Below are 22,174 nucleotides of genomic sequence, written 5' to 3' on the forward strand. Positions count from 1 at the left end.
TGCATCTGTAGTGCTCTTTCTCGGCATGAAACCATATTGCTGCTCACAGATCTTCACCTGTTTTCTAAGCCTAGCTTCTACTACTCTTTCCCATAACTTCATGCTGTGGCTGATCAGCTTTATGCCTCTGTAGTTACTGCAGCTCTGCACATCACCCTTGTTCTTGAAAATAGGAACCAGCACACTTCGTCTCCACTCCTCAGGCATCCTCTCACTTTCCAAGATTTTATTAAACAATCTGGTTAGAAACTCTACTGCCATCTCTCCTAGACATTTCCATGCCTCCATTGGAATGTCATCTGGACCAACTGTCTTTCCACTCTTCATCTTCACAGCAGCCCTCACTTCTTCCTTGCTAATCTCTTTTACTTCCTGATTTACTCTCGCCACATCATCCAGCCTTTTCTCTCGCTCATTTTCTTTATTCATCAACTCTTCAAAATATTCCCTCCACCTTCTCAGCACACACTCCTCACTTGTCAGCACATTACCATGTGCATCTTTTACCACCCTAACCTGCTGCACATCCTTTACAGCTCTGTCCCTTTGTCTGGCCAATCGGTACAAGTCCTTTTCTCCTTCCTTACTATTCAACTTCTTGTACAGCTCGCAATATGCCTTTTCCTTTGCTTTTGCCATTTCTCTTTTCGCCTTACACCGCATCGCCTTGTACTCCTGTCTATTTTCTTCATCTCTCCGACTATCCCAAAACTTTTTCGCCAACCTCTTTCTCCTTATGCTTTCCTGGACCTCTTCATCCCACCACCAAGTCTCCTTGTCTTCCTTCCACTGTCCAGATGTCATACCCAGTACTGCCCTAGCTGTCTCCCTCACCACATCTGCAGTACTTTTCCAGTTGTCCAAAATTGCTTCTCCTCCAACTAGTGCTTCTCTCACCTGCTCGCTAAATTTCACACAACAGTCTTCCTCCTTCAGCTTCCACCATCTGATCCTTTGTTGAGCTCTCACTCTCTTCTTCTTTACCTCTAAAGTCATCCTACAAACAACCATCCTATGCTGTCTAGTGACACTCTCTCCTGCTACCACCTTACAGTCTGTGATTTCTTTTAGCTTGCATCTCCTATAAAGAATGTAGTCCACCTGTGTGCACCTTCCTCCACTCTTATATGTTACCCTGTGCTCCTCCCTTTTCTTAAAGTAGGTATTCACCACAGCCATTTCAATCCTTTTTGCAAAATCAACTACCATCTGTCCTTCCCCATTCCTATCCTTGATACCATATCTACCCATTACTTCCTCATCACCTCTGTTCCCTTCACCAACATGCCCATTGAAGTCTGCTCCTATCACCACTCTTTCATGCTTGGGCACACTCTCCACCACCTCATCTAACACACTCCAGAAATGTTCTTTCTCCTTCATCTCACAACCTACCTGTGGGGCATATGCACTGATGATATTCATCATCACCCCTTCAATTTCCAACTTCACACTCATCACCCTGTCAGACACTCGTTTAACCTCCATCACACTTTTAACATACTCTTCCTTTAAAATGACCCCAACACCATTTCTCTTCCTGTCCTCACCATGGTACAACAACTTGTACCCACCGCCGATGCTCCTGCTCTTACTTCCCTTCCACTTGGTCTCTTGCACACACAATATGTCTACCTTTCTCCTCTCCATCATATCAGCCAGCTCTCTCCCTTTACCAGTCATACTACCAACATTCAAAGTCCCCACTCTCATTTCCACCCTTCTAGTTTTCCTCTTCTCCCGCTGTTCGTGGCAACGTTTTCCTCCTCTTCTTCGTCATCTTTGCCCAGCAGTAGCCCAATTTCCACCGGCACCCTGTTGGGCAACAGCACCGGTGGCGGACGTTGTTAACCCGGGCCGCGACCGATCCGGTATGGGAATTCGATTCTGAGTCTGCATAGTTGGGTTGGCTTGTTTTACGCCGGATGCCCTTCCTGACGCAACCCTCATTTATCCGGGCTTGGGACCGGCACTCAGAATGTACTGGCTGCACACCCCATGTGGCTGAGTTCAGCATTTCTCATGAGTAAGCAGTATAATGTCTAAAATGTATTTTGTAATACAAGTGGAGCTGAAGAAACAGTTGTATTTTCCCAAAAATCCATCACACTAATTAAAACATTGAATAACAGTGCTGTGAATTAAACTGACAATACTGTGAATCCCCAAGCTTTTCTTTGACAAGTAATTTTGGTTAAAAATATCAAATGCACCTGCTACTCTTCATACTTCTCACTACCGTTACAACAGACGGTTTGAGGGTGTGTAGCAGGAAAATGATCATTTCTCTATGTTAATTGTGGACCCACTGCTTCCGATTCATAATCAGCAGGTCCACATTTTATTCAACCTCCATCAAAGTCATTTAAAGATGTCAATCATTACTCATCATTCTGCTGATTAAAGTCACTTCCAAGACTCTTTACTATTGTTGTGGACAAGAAATGAGAATTGTCCAGTTTCATACCAGACAATTTTTATTCATTCGTCATTAACATGCTTTTTTCGTGTGGTAGCTGACGACACGGTTCTCTGGTGTGGACTGGACCATTAATATCTCCTGCTTCGCTGGTTCGTAAAGTGAAGCCACTGTCCCTCATGTAAAGGAAAAAAGTAAAAATAAACAACAACAACAATAATAATAATAGTAATAATAATATCTTCCATATGTAGTTGTGGGACTGACTACACAGGCCCAAATGCTGCGTGGCTCTCTGCTGAGTAAAGTTGGAAAGATAGACTCCGGAATTAATAACTTCAAAGCGAATCACTGTTTTAAATCAAATGATATGTCTTTCCAAACACTGTAATACAGACAAACTACAACGGACCAAAACGTCACACGGATAATTTCAGATGGCCCAGCTTGGGTGCATGGTCATCACTGTGCACACTAAGACATGGCTGGGGGCGATCCAAAGGTGATTCCTTTTGTTTTTATTTTTCCCCATGTTGTCATCATTTGCACACACGCATACACCAAATGCCTTGTACATGGGTGGTTGGAACACAGGTGACAATGTGTTCCCCAGCTTTGCGATGTGCTGATGTGGCGGTCAGCTGTGATGTGGAATGCACGAACACAGTCACTCAGTCACTGGCTGTGGCCCATGCTCAGCTCCCTCCCTACTTGATTTCGAATGACATTAAATACGATTTGATTACATGTCAACCACAGTCCCCTGACAAATGCATAACTGTGTTGGCTATGACTGTGTGAGATCATGTCAAAGTGGACATCATATCACTGACGAGCGGCATGGCCCCCCGTCCGGTGCAGTTCACATGAATGGGCTCACGAGCTGTCCACACGATACACAAGTGTACACAGCGACATGATGTGATCGCCTTGGTGAACATGCTTGTGAGCGTCTGACAGCTTCAAGGCTCCTGCCTGCGCTGATATGATCCGAGTGACACGGCCCCCTGTCCAAAGCAGCAAAGCGCTCACATGAATGGACTGTAGCTGTCCACAGGAGTACACTCGTGTGTCCTGGCTGTCAGCTAATATCCACCAGCTGCACGAATGTTGCTACCACGGTCAGATGGCAGTGCAGCCTCATCTACACCGCTGTTGTGTTTCTACCACAAGGCCTCGCGAATGTGTAGTGCATGTGCTGTGGCCGAATGGTTGTGCCGACTGCTGTACAAGGCATTCACGAGAGCCATTCAAACCTTCCTCTGTGCACCATTCGACCTCATTTGTGTTATGTGTGAATGGGGCCTTTAGTTATCACATCACATGGTAGCATATGTCACGTCATAGAATTGAATTGACGCTGACATTGTTTGATCAATACTCTGTAGACAAGCATTCAACATAGTCAAAACTATGCCATTTACTAATCATATTAGCTCAACCAATAATCTGCATCACTTTTTAACCAAAAAAATTGGAGCAACTTTAACTTTGGACCCGTGGACAAAATGAAATTCACTTTTGTCATTATTCTTGCTGTTTTTACCCCATACCATTCAGTCATCAGTGATGAAAGTGGGCCATAGGAAAAGAAAAAAAAATTTAATTTTTGGCAAGCCCCTTAGGGGGTCCTACAGGTGTTGGCCATATAATTAGAATATCATGAAAAAGTTTATTTATACCAGTAATTCCATTCAAAAAGTGAAATTTGTATAATGTATACATTCATTCCACACAAACTGATATATTTCAGGTGTTTATTTCTTTTAATTTTGATGATTATAACTAATGAAAACCCCAAATTCAGTATCTCTGAAAATTAGAATATTGTGAAAAGGTTGAATATTGAAGACACCTGGTGTCAGACTCTAATCAGCTAATTAACTCCAAACACCTGCAAAGGCCTTTAACTGGTCTCTCAGTCTAGTTCTGTGGGCTACACAATCATGGGGCAGACTGCTGACTTGACGTCTTGCCTGGACTAAAGACAAAAAGGACTGGACTGCTGCTGAGTGCTCCAAAGTTATGTTCGCTGATCAAAGTACATTTTCCATTTCCTTTGGAAATCAAGGTCCCAGAGTCTGGAGGAAGAGAGGAGAGGCACAGAATCCACGCTGCTTGAGGTCCAGTGTAAAGTTTCCACAGTCAGTGATGGTTTGGGTGCCATGTCATCTACTGGTGTTGGTCCACTGTGTTTTTTGAAGTCCAAGGTCAACGCGGCCATCTACCGGGAAGTTGTAGAGCACTTCATGCTTCCTGCTGCTGACCAACTTTATGGAGATGCAGATTTCATTTTCCAGCAGGACTTGGCACCTGCACGCAGTGCCAAAGCTACCAGTACCTGGTTTAAGGACCATGGTACCCCTGTTCTTAACTGGCCAGCAAACTTGCCTGACCTTAACCCAACAGAAAATCTATGGGGTATTATGAAGAGGAAGAAGCAACACGCCAGACCCAACAATGTAGTAGAGCTGAAGGCCACCATCAGAGCAACCTGGGCTCTCATACCACCTGAGCAGTGCCACAGACTGATAGATGCTTTGAAATGACCGATGCGCAGTGAACGCATCAGCCAGCAGCTCTCGACACTCTGATCACTTCCGCTGCCTTTCATGATGAAATAACGCTGAATTTATGTGGAAATGATTGTTGTACAAAACCTTCAGATATCTGTCGCTGAGATAGATGATGACTGGTGTGTAGTTTGAAGCAGGAATGAGGTGTTAATCCGTGAACCGCGTCATCCGGGGGACCAATTTTTAGGAGGACGGTTCGGTCAGCGACACGTTTTTCCGGTCATTTCCGGAGAACTTTCACCACCGAGTCACAGATAGTACAAACTATACAATTCTGGAATCTTTATGAGCAGACAAATAATATGGTATAGTTTTCAATATGATTGGAGCATTTTTAAATTTTGACCCCGTGCAATTCTTTGACCCCTATTAAAAATTCAAGCAGGCCAGTCTTTTTTTTTCTTTTTCAAAAGATTAAGGAGTATGTGTGCCGAATGTGGTGCTTCTTTGAAAGATCTGAAGGATTGTTTCAGTTATCAGCTACACTAGATGAAGCATGGACCATGACGGACGGCAAGATACGGCCGACTGCAGCCTATCTGTTGCATCTGAACAGTTTCAGTCCACTTGGGCACTACAGCATTATTAGGATTCTTCTCCCCTCAGGCCTTATGGAATAGACAAAAAGCTGCTACAACTTTACTCTTGAACTTATGTTAATAACTTTGACCTTCTCATTACCTGTTATTGCTCTGTTGGCCCTCCTCCTCCTCTTTCCTACTATTAAGTAAGTTGCTTAGACTTCTCTGTTTTTTTCACTCTGGGTCAACACAGGAGAACTGTTGGATGGATGAGATTTGCCTTGAGATTCTGACGTTTCTAGGTGTCGTTGGGCCGTCACAGTTCCCTTATGCAACGTTCCATGTTAATCAACACAGCAGATCAACCATGGACCTGCTGTGTTGATTTGGCAGGTGCCAGTCTTACACGTGGATGCACTTACTGACGCAACTCCACCTTACATGGAGAACAGGCATGGGTGGGCTTGAACTGGGAAACAAGCGCACTAACCGTTTGACCACCATGTCTGCCCTCGTCTTGTCTATCATACTTTACAAAACACTGCAATTATCATTCTACCTATCCTTTCTATCACAGCTACCAAAACACTGATTCAGGCTTGTATCCTTTAGAATTGAAGAAGAAAGACAAAACACGCAATCTTATATTTCCTGTCTGTCTGCATATGATACAAAATACAGCTGCTTGAAAATATGATCATGTCACTGCAGTGCTGGCAGCTTTCAAACTTTAGTTATTGACTTGGTGAAGTTAACTGGGCTACAGCACGGCAAGCAGGCTGTACGTGTTACTGCGTTACGAAGACCGAGGACACAGAAGCTAGCAAGCTAACTTCCAGAAAACACTGAGCTAGCACGAAGTTGTGGGACACATTTTGACAGAAAGATTTGTCATATGAGGTACTTTCTTTTCACTACGAACCATCTCATAACAAGGTCCGTCCGATTCAAGTATTAAATAAACAGAACCAGAAGAAACAGAAAGAGAACTCAACAGATCTAGCAGCTAGCTGTGGTTGTTAGTCTTCGCTAGCCTCACACGAAGCACACTACTGACGCTACATATTTTGCAGTAATCTACTGCGCACACAGTACTTTAAAGAGAAACAAACTCACATCATTACGGAAATAGCGCTTAGATCGCTGGTCCATACAGCAGCTAACGTTAGCCTAGCACAGTGCTTGTTCTCGTTACTGTCACCGGCTAAAGGGCTAAGAGTTTGCGCTAACTTACCTCGCAGGGCTGCGACCAGCAGCAGCTGCACACACCCGACCAATAAACCGCGATTCTTACATTTACCCGTCAGTAAAAAGACGTAAAGGAAACTCTAATAGAAACGTCAACATTAAAATTGCCCGTAAAGGCTACGTGGCTATCAACAATGTATGAAGCGGTGGACCTCGAATGCGGGGGGCGTGGTTTTGAGGAAGGCGGGTTTGTCCCCTCCTGGTCTAACCTGCATTCGACAAAAACAAACATATGCACAAACTAAAAATTAAAATCACATAGGACTAAAAACTGTGCAGTCCAGTTCTAGGATTATGATGCCTGGAGAGCTGAAGCAACGTCAGACTTAAACTCCTCTAGGGGCAACGATAAAATATTGGCCGGTAATTGGTTCCAAGCAACAACTGTCCGGTACTGGTCATTTGATGCTGTGAGTTGGATGAAATCCTGCTTCCTCCTCCAGGCAGAATGTATGTTGGCAGGGGCACTGCAATATATATATATGTGCAATATATCAAGTCGCCTTCCTTCCCTCCTATGCTCCAGTGGCTGCCACTCCAGAGTGCGACAAAGGTTGGTTACAATTCCTGGTTCCCGCCTGTATTCGTTGCAAATGAATCTGGCTGCTTGGCGCTGGACCATCTCAAGCTTATAGCCTTGTCTTTAATGAGGTAAGGGTCTCAGGAAGCACTTGCATACTCTAAGTGTGGCCGTACTAGTGTGAAGGATGCCTGTTCCTTCACCATAGGTGGGCAACATGACAAATTTCTCCGAAAGAAACTTAATACACCACTGGCCTTGACTGGCCCCATACCGTACCATGACATACGGGGGCAATGTCTACATGATGACGGTTAGAACCAGAATTGTCTCCAGCAATGGAAGACGTCACCATGCCTAAATAAATGAAAACATTGTGTCTATGAAACACCACAGGAGCGCACCGCCTGCGGTCAGGTCAGGTCCTGCAGTGGCTGAGAACCACATGATGCTGCCTTCAAAATCCACACAAATCACTGCTTCTTCACAACTGCTTTAATAATAGAATCCTGTTGGTGGCTCAGATCTTCAACAGGAAGGTTCTGTTACTGAAATATGACAGAAGGGTGTAATAATATCTGTCAAGCCAGAACACAGCAGAAAGTTTCTATGGTTCAGATCCTGACAACACTTGTGAATTTTATTTTCTTTACCCTTCACTTTTTCATATGAAGTATTATTATTATGTCACGACATCAAAATATCACTGTCAGTGCATGATCTAAAGCCCTGGTCACACGGCACTTACAAAGGACACGAAACGAAACGAGAAATCTGGACTTACGATGACTTTCAGAGACATCATTTAGCCGTCGTCCAGCTTCGTTGCTGTAGCTGGCGCTTCATCAGAATTTTCAAACTGTTGAAAATGTGAATGAATCCCAACGATAACTTCAGTTTGTCCATAATCCGTTTTGCTTTCTGTCTTGATGGTTCCTCATCATTTGCATAGTTCCTGTACCGTCAGCGTTCCATTTGACTGTCATCCAACTTCATCCAACCTTTGTTCTTTTATGCGCTCTGGACTCGCAGGCTTTTTGGTGATGGGAGAAGTCTTGGCTCATTCGTCCATTTTTTCTTGATGATTTGTGACTTTTTTCCTTTGTTCAATGATCACCATGTGCCATGTGACTGGGTCATAATAGGCTCCACCCACCCATCCACCCTTGACCCTTGACTGGAGTAATCATATAGAAAATGAATGAATGAATGACCTATATGTCTTTAGTACCGAGCAGGTTTAGGGGAGTCCACAACACTGCTCATACTCATCGTTTCATATTGATTTATGTTTCAAACATTTTTGTATGATTGTATGATTTGTGGCCCTGTGACAGACTGGCGTCCTGTCCTGAGTGTACCCTGCCTCGCGCTCTTTGACTGCTGGGATAGGCTCCAGCTCCCCGTGACCCTTAATTGGACTAAGCGGTCGAAGATGAGTTCGAGAGTGTGTGTGTGTATGATTTGCAGTCATCTTGTCACAAGTGCTGTGGACTCGGCTCCTCTTTTCCCTGCTTGAACATGATTTGGCCTCCTCACCCTGCCCTTCTTCATGCATTTATCACATCAGAACTCTGACATCAGACTGATGCAGGTGAGCTTGAATGCACCTATAATGATGGCAAAATTATTTTCAATTTCAATTTATTTCATTTATGTAGCACCAAATCACAACAAAGTTGCCTCAAGGCGCTTCACACAAGTAAGGTCTAACCTTACTAACCCCAGAGCAAGAACACAGGCGACAGTGGTAAGAAAAACTCCCTCTGATGATCTGAGGAAGAAACCTCAAGCAGACCAGACTCAGAGGGGTGACCCTCTGCTTGGGCCATGACACAGACACAAATTACAGAACAATTCACAAAATGAATCTACAGGAAATGTTGTCGGTGCACAGGACAGGAGGGTTACAGGAACAGACACCACACCCATCTCTGGATGGAGCTGCACCTCAAACAGAGAGGAAAAAACAGAATCAGGCATCAGAAAGACAAGAAATACAGTGAATTTGTCAGCATTAAACAACAAGAAAAATAGAAGAAATACTAAGGTGATCGCCAGCCACTAGCCCTAAGCTTCACTAACAGACCCAGAATTTAGGTGAAGTTGAAGCAGCGGCCCGCTCCGTTTACTAATAAAATGAATTAAAAGAGTAAAAAGCGTAAAACTAAACTATGCCAGTATGCTAGCCATATGAAAGTGAAAATAAGTGCGTCTTAAGTCTGGACTTGAAAGTCTCCACAGAATCTGACTGTTTTATTGACGCAGGGAGATCATTCCACAGAACAGGGGCAGGATAAGAGAAAGCTCTATGACCAGCAGACTTCTTATTCACCCTAGGAACACAAAGTAGTCCTGCACCCTGAGAATGCAAAGCCCGGGCTGGTACGTAGGGTTTAATTAGGTCAAAATGATGCGTTTTGAAGTCCTTATGTGACAGTTAAAGAGCAGCAAATGTGATTACTTGTGATTATTGTAATTCATTATTATCAGGTTGTCCTAAAAGTTCCCTAAAAAGCCTTCAGTTGGTTCAGAATGCTGCAGCTAGAGTACTGACGGGGACTAGCAGGAGAGAGCATATCTCACCCATGTTGGCCTCCCTTCATTGGCTTCCTGTTAATGCTAGAATAGAATTTAAAATTCTTCTTCTTACTTATAAGGTTTTGAATAATCAGGTCCCATCTTATCTTAGGGACCTCGTAGTACCATATTACCCCATTAGAGCGCTTCGCTCTCAGACTGCAGGCTTACTTGTAGTTCCTAGGGTTTGTAAGAGTAGAATGGGAGGCAGAGCCTTCAGCTTTCAGGCTCCTCTCCTGTGGAACCAGCTCCCAATTCAGATCAGGGAGACAGATACCCTCTCTACTTTTAAGATTAGGCTTAAAACTTTCCTTTTCGCTAAGGCTTATAGTTAGGGCTGGATCGGGTGACCCTGGACCATCCCTTGGTTATGTTACTTTAGACGTAGACTGTGGGGGGGTTCCCATGATGCACTGTTTCTTTCTCTTTTTGCTCCGTATGCATCACTCTGCATTTAATCATTAGTGATCGATCTCTTTTTCCTGGTTCTTTCCCTCAGCCCCAACCAGTCTCAGCAGAAGACTGCCCCTCCCTGAGCCTGGTTCTGCTGGAGGTTTCTTCCTGTTAAAAGGGAGTTTTTCCTTCCCACTGTGGCCAAGTGCTTGCTCATAGGGGGTCGTTTTGACCGTTGGGGTGTTTCATAATTATTGTATGGCCTTGCCTTGCAATGTGGAGCGCCTTGGGGCAACTGTTTGTTGTGATTTGGCGCTATATAAGAAAAAAGTTGATTGAAGTTGATTGATTACTTGGACGTGTGGTCGCTGACAGCAAATTCAGTGACACAGTCCCAAGGTCTATGTGGTGGAAGACATGTGGCTTTTTTTTTTTAACTAATAATTTTAAATCATAATAGACTGCTCCAATTCATATGCTGGACTTTCTTGGGTAGTATAGATAGAGGAAAGTAAGGTCAAAATGTACATGTCTTATGTGGTTGAGAATTTTTTAAGTTACTTTTTCAGTGGTGTCAAACTGTTCTATCAACCAAAGTGATCTACATGATGTGACACCTGGCCATTCCACCAGCTGCAGAATCCACTAAAACTGGAACAGCTGTAGTGGTACACAATAGCACTGTGCTAGACTCTGGTAGGACAGTTTACCATGGAGAGGATCAGATGGTGCAGTTTGCCCCTGATCTCAGCTAAATCACATTTAGATGGTGTATTTAGATTAGATTGGATAGAACTTTATTGATACCTTGGGAAGACTCTCTGAGGGACGCTGAAGTTCCAGCAGCATTGTATAGCAGCACACAGGGTAAGAAGCACACAGAGTATCAACTGTGAAAGTGGCAGATTGACTCTGTGGTCCTCTACAGTAACACAGGTGTGTCCCAACTCCAGGGGTGTCTTGGGAACTTGTCATGGTACTCCTCCTTAGGTTGTATAGCTGAACGAAGAGAGTATTCACCTCATCCACATCCAGCTACAGATCCCAACAGGTTAGTTCCTTCTGAAGATGTAATAGATTATGAAATTCTCTTTGCGATCAAAAACTGCCTTGAAATTTGTCATAAAATCTGTATTAGATAGTGTCAGTGCTCCTTCCTCCACCATCCCAGTTCCATATAGTCTTTCTGATCCTGAAGTGTGACAGGCCGGCAGAGATACACAAATTGTCCTGGATATTATAGCAGTCAAAATACAACCTATACTGCATGAAGAACGCTTCAATATGTAAAACAGTTACTTATCTTGAAGGAAATTATTTTGCCAGAGTATAGCAACAATAAACAGTAAATACACAATTACAGAAAATGTTAGTATAATAGACAAGTTTTATAATAAGTACAACAAATTTATGTGAAATGACTGGAAGATATATTGCACATGTTTGACAATATTGCACATAACTGAATAACTTTATGTATTCATCGTACAGAAGGGGGAGGAGCTATACAATCTGCCACAGGTAGGAAGGATGTCCTGTGATGTTCTGTGGTGCATCTCGATGGTCTCAGTTTTTGGCTAAAGGTGCTCTGACAGGACATCAGTGTGGCATGCAGGGGGTGGGAGGTGTTGTCACAGATGGTGACCTGTTGAAGAACATGTTGAAGAACAGGTTGAGCTCTTTGTCCTCATGTAGGCCTCCTTCCATCATCTGGTCTGCCTTCTTACCATGACCAGTGATGGTTCTCATCCCTTCCACACCTCCCTCATGTTGTTCTGCTGCAGCTTGGTCTCCAGCTTCCTCCTGTAGCTGTCCTCCCCCTCTGAGATCATCTTCCTCAGTTCTTGCTGCAGTTTCTTCAATCAATCAATGAAATTCTTTATTTTACCAGGTAGGCATCGAGATTAAAAATCTCTTTTCTAAGAGGGATGTGGTCAGGAGGGCAGCACAGTGTTCCAACAATAAGTTTCAAGTTTATTCAGTTCAAGGACAAAAAGAAGAACTTAGCAACAAAATAAAAACAAAATAAATAAAACTGATTTCTCAGTCAGTCAACCCATGCAACTGAAAGGGTGTAGATAGAAGGAAAGCTTATATACACTGACCGCTTTAACATCAGCAACTTATACTGATTGCTACAAAACCACAAAACAAAGTGAGCAGAACAACAAAACACAGATATCTCAAAAATAATCAGTAAACTCAAATTCCTCATCATAGGCACACATCGCATAATATCTATCTGTCTGTCTGTCTGTCTGTCTCTCTCTCTGTATATATATATATATATATATATATATATACACTCAACAAAAATATAAATGCAACACTTTTGGTTTTGCTCCCATTTTGTATGAGATGAACTCAAAAGATCTAAAACTTTTTCCACATACACAATATCACCATTTCCCTCAAATATTGTTCACAAACCAGTCTAAATCTGTGATAGTGAGCACTTCTCCTTTGCTGAGATAATCCATCCCACCTCACAGGTGTGCCATATCAAGATGCTGATTAGACACCATGATTAGTTGATCACACTGAGACAGACGTGCGGAGGAATTCCGCGCGTTGTGGCGGTACCGCATGGCGCAAAGCAACGCCGTGATTAAGCCTCACGGGACATGTTCTGGCATGTTTCTGAAAAAATTCTGAAGGAAAAAAAGCCCAAATCATTCCGCCATTTCCTGACAATGAAAATCCGCCGAGGGGGCTGGACCACTCCTCACTCAAAGCCTGCTCACAGGCGAATGACGCAACCGACAGGCGTGGAAAAACTCACACATGCGCACGAGGGTTCAAGCTTGTCTGACGCAATCACACGTGATTCAAATCCATATGGTTTTGAAAAAAAAATAAGGTCGGATACTTTTCTAATAGACCTCGTATACACACACACACACACACAAAAAATCAATGACATAATTGTCCATACCTTAACTAACAGCTATATAGTCCTTCAACATGAATTGTATTTTCAGAATTCAGACAATTTTCAAATATTCAGAAAACATCAGTTCCTTATATTGGTGTTTAAACTGATTGATATTTGGACATCACTTGAGTTCCTTCACCAGATTATTCCACATTTTTGGGCCACAAGTAGAAACACAGAAACCTTTCCTGGTCGTCCACGCCAACAATTTTAAAATGATACAAGCCCTGTAAATTATATTTTCCCTCTCTCTCCTTGAAGAATTCTTGAATTCTGAGGGGCAGTTGCTTATTTTTTACTTGATACATTAATTGCACATTCTTAAATGTAATCATATTGTGAAGTTTTAATATTTTAGATTTAATAAACAATGAATTGGTGTGGTATCGATCATAAACACTGTGAACTGTTCTTAATGCTCTTTTTTAGAGAATAAATAATGATTGCAGTGTAGTTTTATAATTATTACCCCAAACTGATTTTTGGATAGAAATTTAAACTGTACATAGTATTAATGAAATCCTCAGTCACTTTATGCTTATGCGGATTTAAAAGATCTATATTTATATCTCCACAAACAAATATTCGTTTGTTATACTTATACATCTGTGAAAAGAATTTCTCAATCCATTTTTGAAACTCTTCAATTTTAGAGCCCAAAGTTCTGTATATGCAACTAATAATATGTTTACCTTTTTCCATGCATATTTCAATTGTCATGCATTCCAACAGATTTTCCATGGCCATTGTCAAATTATCTTTAATTTTGGCAGCATACAATGCTGCTCCTCCTCCTCTATTTTGCCTATTCAAATGGTTAAATTCATACCCTTCCAATTCGTAATTCCTATCATCAACCTCTGCAAGCCAAGTTTCCAATATGGCAATTATACTAAAGGGGGAAGACCCAAGACACGCTGGAGGGACTACATCTCTCGGCTGGCTTGGGAACGCCTTGGGGTTCCCCCAGAGGAGCTGGGGGAGGTGTGTGTGGATTGGGAGGTCTGGGCAGCTTTGCTTGAGCTGCTGCCCCCGCGACCCGACTCCGGATAAAGCGGAAGAAAATGGATGGATGGATGGATGGATAATCTTTGATCAGTGTCAAAGTCTTCAGCTCCTCTCTGTCTCCACTCTTGAATGCAGCCTTCTTCCTGTTCAGTGTCACCATGATGTCCTTGGTCATCCACGGACTGTTGTTGGGGTAATGGTGCACAGTCTTGGTTGGGATGTTACTGTCTGTTCAGAAGTCGATATAATTCGTTATGCTGTCCATAATGCTTTCAATGTCCTCTCACTGCGCATCAGAGCCCAGCCCAGCCCAACTGTGCATGTGCGCAAAGAAAATTTTGAAATGTTCAAAATCTCCATCACACATTAATTACATGAACTTCAAGTGAACATTGTCTAAACAATCCACAAACACTGCATGTGAGTGCGAGTGATTGCGTCAATACACCACATCAGAGTGCAGCTCATCTGAACAATTATAATGACATGTTAAATCTGTCATAAATGTACTTTTACCGCTGCTCACAAGAAGGACTGAACATGCAACTGCTTTACCTACCCATTACAACATAAAAATGACAAATAATTACCTTTTTCGACAGTTCCAAATGTGTTCTCCACTCATGAAGCCTGCAAGAGAGTGAGAAAAGCTGCAGCTGGAAAGGTATATATGCAGCATCCAACGCACAACACGTGTCATCCAGTGGAACAAAGCACAGTGTCCAGCTGGAAACACAGCAGCTGGGATCGTCACGACGGCGTGCATGCAAATGCGTGGATCAGAGTCGTGCAAGTGTCAGGGCACATTAACGTTTAAAATCCCCAGAGATGGCAATGAAAGCTCTGGGGTGTAGGGTCTGCAGCCTCACTGTCGCTAAGGTGATGACGTCACTGGTCCGCAACACGTCTGCCGCTGGTGGGATGTGAACAATGAGTACTATGGTGTGGGAAAACTCCCTCTGCAAATAATAAGGACAAAGACTCACTGCCAAGAGTTCAATGTCTGGTTTACACACGTGCTCCTTCACCGTAACATGTCCTGGATTGCACCACATGTTCACGTAGACAGCGACTCCTTGCCTTTCTTTGATAGCCGGGCATACAGATGCAGCCATGTCTCTCTGACTGACCAGACTGAGCCCTCAGGAAACGCACGGTAACTCCTCACGAGTGATATTAGTTCGTCCATCTTGTTCGCCAGCGATCTTATGCTTCTCATCACAATGGAAAGAAGATACAGCCGATATCGCCTCTTCCTTTGCCAACATCTCCTCCCAGCTCTACATTCCCTGGTATTTCCTCCTCAGTTTTTTAGGGATATCCTGTTTTTCCCTGAATGGGCAACTGTGTCGGAGCTCCATCAGCTGGTCCCTCTCGTGTAGACAAAGGAGCCCTGGCGCTGTTTTGCCATGGCTGGGACCCGGCTCAGTGAAAAGTATTCCAATTGCCAGAAATATGATAAATAACGAGTGAAGCAGCATTTCTTCACTGGCCGATGAATTATTAAAATGTATTATGCTAAAAGAAAAGTAGAGGAAGAAAAATAAGTTGTAAAATGTGTTTAAAAAGACACAACAACAAGGATCAACTCTGATGGACAGCTGTCCGTAACAGCAGCAGAATAAAGTGTGAGTATTCAGATGTACCCACAGTCTGGGTTTCTAAAGGGCATGGGAGAGCGGATGGGAACAATCGTGGAAATGAGATTCAGCTGAGGGTTAAAACTCTGGAGATGCCACTCTGCACCAGCGGAGGGCACCACCAGGATGGGTTATACGCCTGTGATAGTTCAAGACCGCTGGGACGCAGCATCTGTATGTTGGTGATTATTTTAAGCTTTATTTTCAGTAAAGGCAACTGTAAATAAATGCTGTGATTTTAATGTGTTGCTTGCAAATTTAACTCTAACTCACTGTATGTATTTGACATTTCTGTTACTAAAGACTTCAATAAAAACATGAATCAAGGTGTGGTAAAGTATTTATTGATTTACCAATCACCATTTTCTGTTTTGATAGGTAGAAAGAATTTAGTAAACATGTTGAAACAATAAAAAACAAGCTTAATTTCTACTGTGACAAATTGTCATGGACAGAGTAAAAAGAATGAATAATAATAATGGTAATAGAAATTACAGAACCAGATACTAACATTGTGAGCTACAACCCCTGGCAAAAATGATGGAATCACCGGCCTCGGAGGATGTTCATTCAGTTGTTTAATTTTGTAGAAAAAAAGCAGATCACAGACATGACACAAAACTAAAGTCATTTCAAATGGCAACTTTCTGGCTTTAAGAAACACTATAAGAAATCAGGAAAAAAAAATTGTGGCAGTCAGTAACGGTTACTTTTTTAGACCAAGCAGAGGAAAAAAATATGGACTCACTCAATTCTGAGGAAAAAATGTTGGAATCATGAAAAACAAAAGAACAATCCAACACATCACTAGTATTTTGTTGCACCACCTCTGGCTTTTATAACAGCTTGCAGTCTCTGAGTCATGGACTTAATGAGTGACAAACAGTACTCTTCATCAATCTGGCTCCAACTTTCTCTGATTGCTGTTGCCAGATCAGCTTTGCAGGTTGGAGCCTTGTCATGGACCATTTTCTTCAAATTCCAAAGATTTTCAATTGGATTAAGATCCAGACTATTTGCAGGCCATGACATTGACCCTATGTGTCTTTTTGCAAGGAATGTTTTCACAGTTTTTGCTCTATGGCAAGATGCATTATCATCTTGGTGGTTGGCTCTCACTGCGGTATTGTATCACTTCCTGTTCCGGAGCACAGCGGTGTTTTTCTGTATCTGTTAGCTGTTTAATCTGCGCAGTTAGATTGATCTAGTTATCTAGATTACGATTTGTTTCCCAGTGTAATCTTTACGTGCCTTAACTAAAGCACTCCTTCTGCTGAATCAACTCTAAATTATTTACACATTATTCACTTTGCGTGTTTTTAGGAATCCGCTAGCTTAGCGTAGCTACTAGCTCTTAGCCGATTTAGCATGGCGGCTTCTCCTGTCTCTCCCGCACTTTTCTGCTCTGGGTGTGAAATGTTTAGTTATTCCTCGGCCTCCTTTAGCAGTAACGGTACTTGTAATAAGTGTAGCTTATTCGTAGCTTTGGAGGCCAGGCTGGGTGAATTGGAGACTCGGCTCCGCACCGTGGAAAATTCTACAGCTAGCCAGGCCCCTGTAGTCGGTGCGGACCAAGGTAGCTTAGCCGCCGTTAGTTTCCCCCTGGCAGATCCCGAGCAGCCGGGAAAGCAGGCTGACTGGGTGACTGTGAGGAGGAAGCATAGCCCTAAACAGAAGCCCCGTGTACACCGCCAACCCGTTCACATTTCTAACCATTTTTCCCCACTCGACGACACACCCGCCGAGGATCAAACTCTGGTTATTGGCGACTCTGTTTTGCGAAATGTGAAGTTAGCGACACCAGCAACCATAGTCAATTGTCTTCCGGGGGCCAGAGCAGGCGACATTGAAGGAAATTTGAAACTGCTGGCTAAGGCTAAGCGTAAATTTGGTAAGATTGTAATTCACGTCGGCAGTAATGACACCCGGTTACGCCAATCGGAGGTCACTAAAATTAACATTAAATCGGTGTGTAACTTTGCAAAAACAATGTCGGACTCTGTAGTTTTCTCTGGGCCCCTCCCCAATCGGACCGGGAGTGACATGTTTAGCCGTATGTTCTCCTTGAATTGCTGGCTGTCTGAGTGGTGTCCAAAAAATGAGGTGGGCTTCATAGATAATTGGCAAAGCTTCTGGGGAAAACCTGGTCTTGTTAGGAGAGACGGCACCATCCCACTTTGGATGGAGCAGCTCTCATTTCTAGAAATCTGGCCAATTTTCTTAAATCCTCCAAACCGTGACTATCCAGGGTTGGGACCAGGAAGCAGAGTTGTAGTCTTACACACCTCTCTGCAGCTTCTCTCCCCCTGCCATCCCCTCATTACCCCATCCCCGTAGAGACGGTGCCTGCTCCCAGACTACCAATAACCAGCAAAAATCTATTTAAGCATAAAAATTCAAAAAGAAAAAATAATATAGCACCTTCAACTGCACCACAGACTAAAACAGTTAAATGTGGTCTATTAAACATTAGGTCTCTCTCTTCTAAGTCCCTGTTGGTAAATGATATAATAATTGATCAACATATTGATTTATTCTGCCTTACAGAAACCTGGTTACAGCAGGATGAATATGTTAGTTTAAATGAGTCAACACCCCTGAGTCACACTAACTGTCAGAATGCTCGTAGCACGGGCCGGGGCGGAGGATTAGCAGCAATCTTCCATTCCAGCTTATTAATTAATCAAAAACCCAGACAGAGCTTTAATTCATTTGAAAGCTTGACTCTTAGTCTTGTCCATCCAAATTGGAAGTCCCAAAAACCAGTTTTATTTGTTATTATCTATCGTCCACCTGGTCGTTACTGTGAGTTTCTCTGTGAATTTTCAGACCTTTTGTCTGACTTAGTGCTTAGCTCAGATAAGATAATTATAGTGGGCGATTTTAACATCCACACAGATGCTGAGAATGACAGCCTTAACACTGCATTTAATCTATTATTAGACTCTATTGGCTTTGCTCAAAAAGTAAATGAGTCCACCCACCACTTTAATCATATCTTAGATCTTGTACTGACTTATGGTATGGAAATAGAAGACTTAACAGTATTCCCTGAAAACTCCCTTCTGTCTGATCATTTCTTAATAACATTTACATTTACTCTGATGGACTACCCAGCAGTGGGGAATAAGTTTCATTACACTAGAAGTCTTTCAGAAAGCACTGTAACTAGGTTTAAGGATATGATTCCTTCTTTATGTTCTCTAATGCCATATACCAACACAGTGCAGAGTAGCTACCTAAACTCTGTAAGTGAGATAGAGTATCTCGTCAATAGTTTTACATCCTCATTGAAGACAACTTTGGATGCTGTAGCTCCTCTAAAAAAGAGAGCTTTAAATCACAAGTGCCTGACTCCGTGGTATAACTCACAAACTCGTAGCTTAAAGCAGATAACCCGTAAGTTGGAGAGGAAATGGCATCTCACTAATTTAGAAGATCTTCACTTAGCCTGGAAAAAGAGTCTGTTGCTCTATAAAAAAGCCCTCCGTAAAGCTAGGACATCTTTCTACTCATCACTAATTGAAGAAAATAAGAACAACCCCAGGTTTCTTTTCAGCACTGTAGCCAGGCTGACAAAGAGTCAAAGCTCTATTGAGCTGAGTATTCCATTAACTTTTCTCTCCAATTGTTCTGTCTGAGTTATTTTCATTAGTTACTTCATCCAAACCATCAACATGTTTATTAGACCCCATTCCTACCAGGCTGCTCAAGGAAGCCCTACCATTATTTAATGCTTCGATCTTAAATATGATCAATCTATCTTTGTTAGTTGGCTATGTACCACAGGCTTTTAAGGTGGCAGTAATTAAACCATTACTTAAAAAGCCATCACTTGACCCAGCTATCTTAGCTAATTATAGGCCAATCTCCAACCTTCCTTTTCTCTCAAAAATTCTTGAAAGGGTAGTTGTAAAACAGCTAACTGATCATCTGCAGAGGAATGGTCTATTTGAAGAGTTTCAGTCAGGTTTTAGAATTCATCATAGTACAGAAACAGCATTAGTGAAGGTTACAAATGATCTTCTTATGGCCTCGGACAGTGGACTCATCTCTGTGCTTGTTCTGTTAGACCTCAGTGCTGCTTTTGATACTGTTGACCATAAAATTTTATTACAGAGATTAGAGCATGCCATAGGTATTAAAGGCACTGCGCTGCGGTGGTTTGAATCATATTTGTCTAATAGATTACAATTTGTTCATGTAAATGGGGAATCTTCTTCACAGACTAAGGTTAATTATGGAGTTCCACAAGGTTCTGTGCTAGGACCAATTTTATTCACTTTATACATGCTTCCCTTAGGCAGTATTATTAGACGGTATTGCTTAAATTTTCATTGTTACGCAGATGATACCCAGCTTTATCTATCCATGAAGCCAGAGGACACACACCAATTAGCTAAACTGCAGGATTGTCTTACAGACATAAAGACATGGATGACCTCTAATTTCCTGCTTTTAAACTCAGATAAAACTGAAGTTATTGTACTTGGCCCCACAAATCTTAGAAACATGGTGTCTAACCAGATCCTTACTCTGGATGGCATTACCCTGACCTCTAGTAATACTGTGAGAAATCTTGGAGTCATTTTTGATCAGGATATGTCATTCAAAGCGCATATTAAACAAATATGTAGGACTGCTTTTTTGCATTTACGCAATATCTCTAAAATCAGAAAGGTCTTGTCTCAGAGTGATGCTGAAAAACTAATTCATGCATTTATTTCCTCTAGGCTGGACTATTGTAATTCATTATCAGGTTGTCCTAAAAGTTCCCTAAAAAGCCTTCAGTTAATTCAAAATGCTGCAGCTAGAGTACTGACGGGGACTAGAAGGAGAGAGCATATCTCACCCATATTGGCCTCTCTTCATTGGCTTCCTGTTAATTCTAGAATAGAATTTAAAATTCTTCTTCTTACTTATAAGGTTTTGAATAATCAGGTCCCATCTTATCTTAGGGACCTCGTAGTACCATATCACCCCAATAGAGCGCTTCGCTCTCAGACTGCAGGCTTACTTGTAGTTCCTAGGGTTTGTAAGAGTAGAATGGGAGGCAGAGCCTTCAGCTTTCAGGCTCCTGTCCTGTGGAACCAGCTCCCAATTCAGATCAGGGAGACAGACACCCTCTCTACTTTTAAGATTAGGCTTAAAACTTTCCTTTTTGCTAAAGCTTATAGTTAGGGCTGGATCAGGTGACCCTGAACCATCCCTTAGTTATGCTGCTATAGACGTAGACTGCTGGGGGGTTCCCATGATGCACTGTTTCTTTCTCTTTTTGCTCTGTATGCACCACTCTGCATTTAATCATTAGTGATCGATCTCTGCTCCCCTCCACAGCATGTCTTTTTCCTGGTTCTCTCCCTCAGCCCCAACCAGTCCCAGCAGAAGACTGCCCCTCCCTGAGCCTGGTTCTGCTGGAGGTTTCTTCCTGTTAAAAGGGAGTTTTTCCTTCCCACTGTAGCCAAGTGCTTGCTCACAGGGGGTCGTTTTGACCGTTGGGGTTTTACATAATTATTGTATGGCCTTGCCTTACAATATAAAGCGCCTTGGGGCAACTGTTTGTTGTGATTTGGCGCTATATAAAAAAATTGATTGATTGATTGATTGATTTCATCATCCCCAAACATCCTTTCAATTAATGGGATAAGAAAAGTGTCCAAAATATCAACGTAAACTTGTGCATTTATTGATGATGTAATGACAGCCATCTCCCCAGTGCCTTTACCTGACATGCAGCCCCATATCATCAATGACTGTGGAAATTTACATGTTCTCTTCAGACAGTCATCTTTATAAATCTCATTGGAACGGCACCAAACAAAAGTTCCAGCATCATCACCTTGCCCAATGCAGATTCGATATTCATCACTGAATATGACTTTCATCCAGTCATCCACAGTCCACGATTGCTTTTCCTTAGCCCATTGTAACCTTGTTTTTTTCTGTTTAGGTGTTAATGATGGCTTTCGTTTAGCTTTTCTGTATGTAAATCCCATTTCCTTTAGGCGGTTTCTTACAGTTCAGTCACAGACGTTGACTCCATTTTCCTCCCATTCGTTCCTCATTTGTTTTGTTGTGCATTTTCAATTTTTGAGTCATATTGCTTTAAGTTTTCTGTCTTGATGCTTTGATGTCTTCCTTGGTCTACCAGTATGTTTGCCTTTAACAACCTTCCCATGTTGTTTGTATTTGGTCCAGAGTTTAGACACAGCTGACTGTGAACAACCAACATCTTCTGCAACATTGCGTGATGACTCTTAAGAGTCCAAGATCACACATCACTCCTTTTTAGATGCAGACTAACGAGCAGATCTGATTTGATGCAGGTGTTAGT

General features: G+C 42.4%; 1 protein-coding gene across 1 annotated transcript in view; it reads right to left on the minus strand.

Moving 5' to 3' along the window:
- Positions 1-6,943, minus strand: part of LOC117501250 (paired amphipathic helix protein Sin3a-like) — a 58,117-nt gene extending 51,174 nt beyond the window's left edge. Inside the window, 1 exon segment of the mRNA XM_034160098.1 lies at positions 6,751-6,943. The gene's annotated coding sequence lies outside the window, so the exon portion shown is untranslated.
- Between the last annotated feature and the right edge of the window lie 15,231 nt (positions 6,944-22,174).

The sequence above is a fragment of the Thalassophryne amazonica genome, chromosome 2 (genome assembly GCF_902500255.1).
Source record: "Thalassophryne amazonica chromosome 2, fThaAma1.1, whole genome shotgun sequence".
Classification (NCBI taxonomy): Eukaryota; Metazoa; Chordata; class Actinopteri; order Batrachoidiformes; family Batrachoididae; genus Thalassophryne; species Thalassophryne amazonica.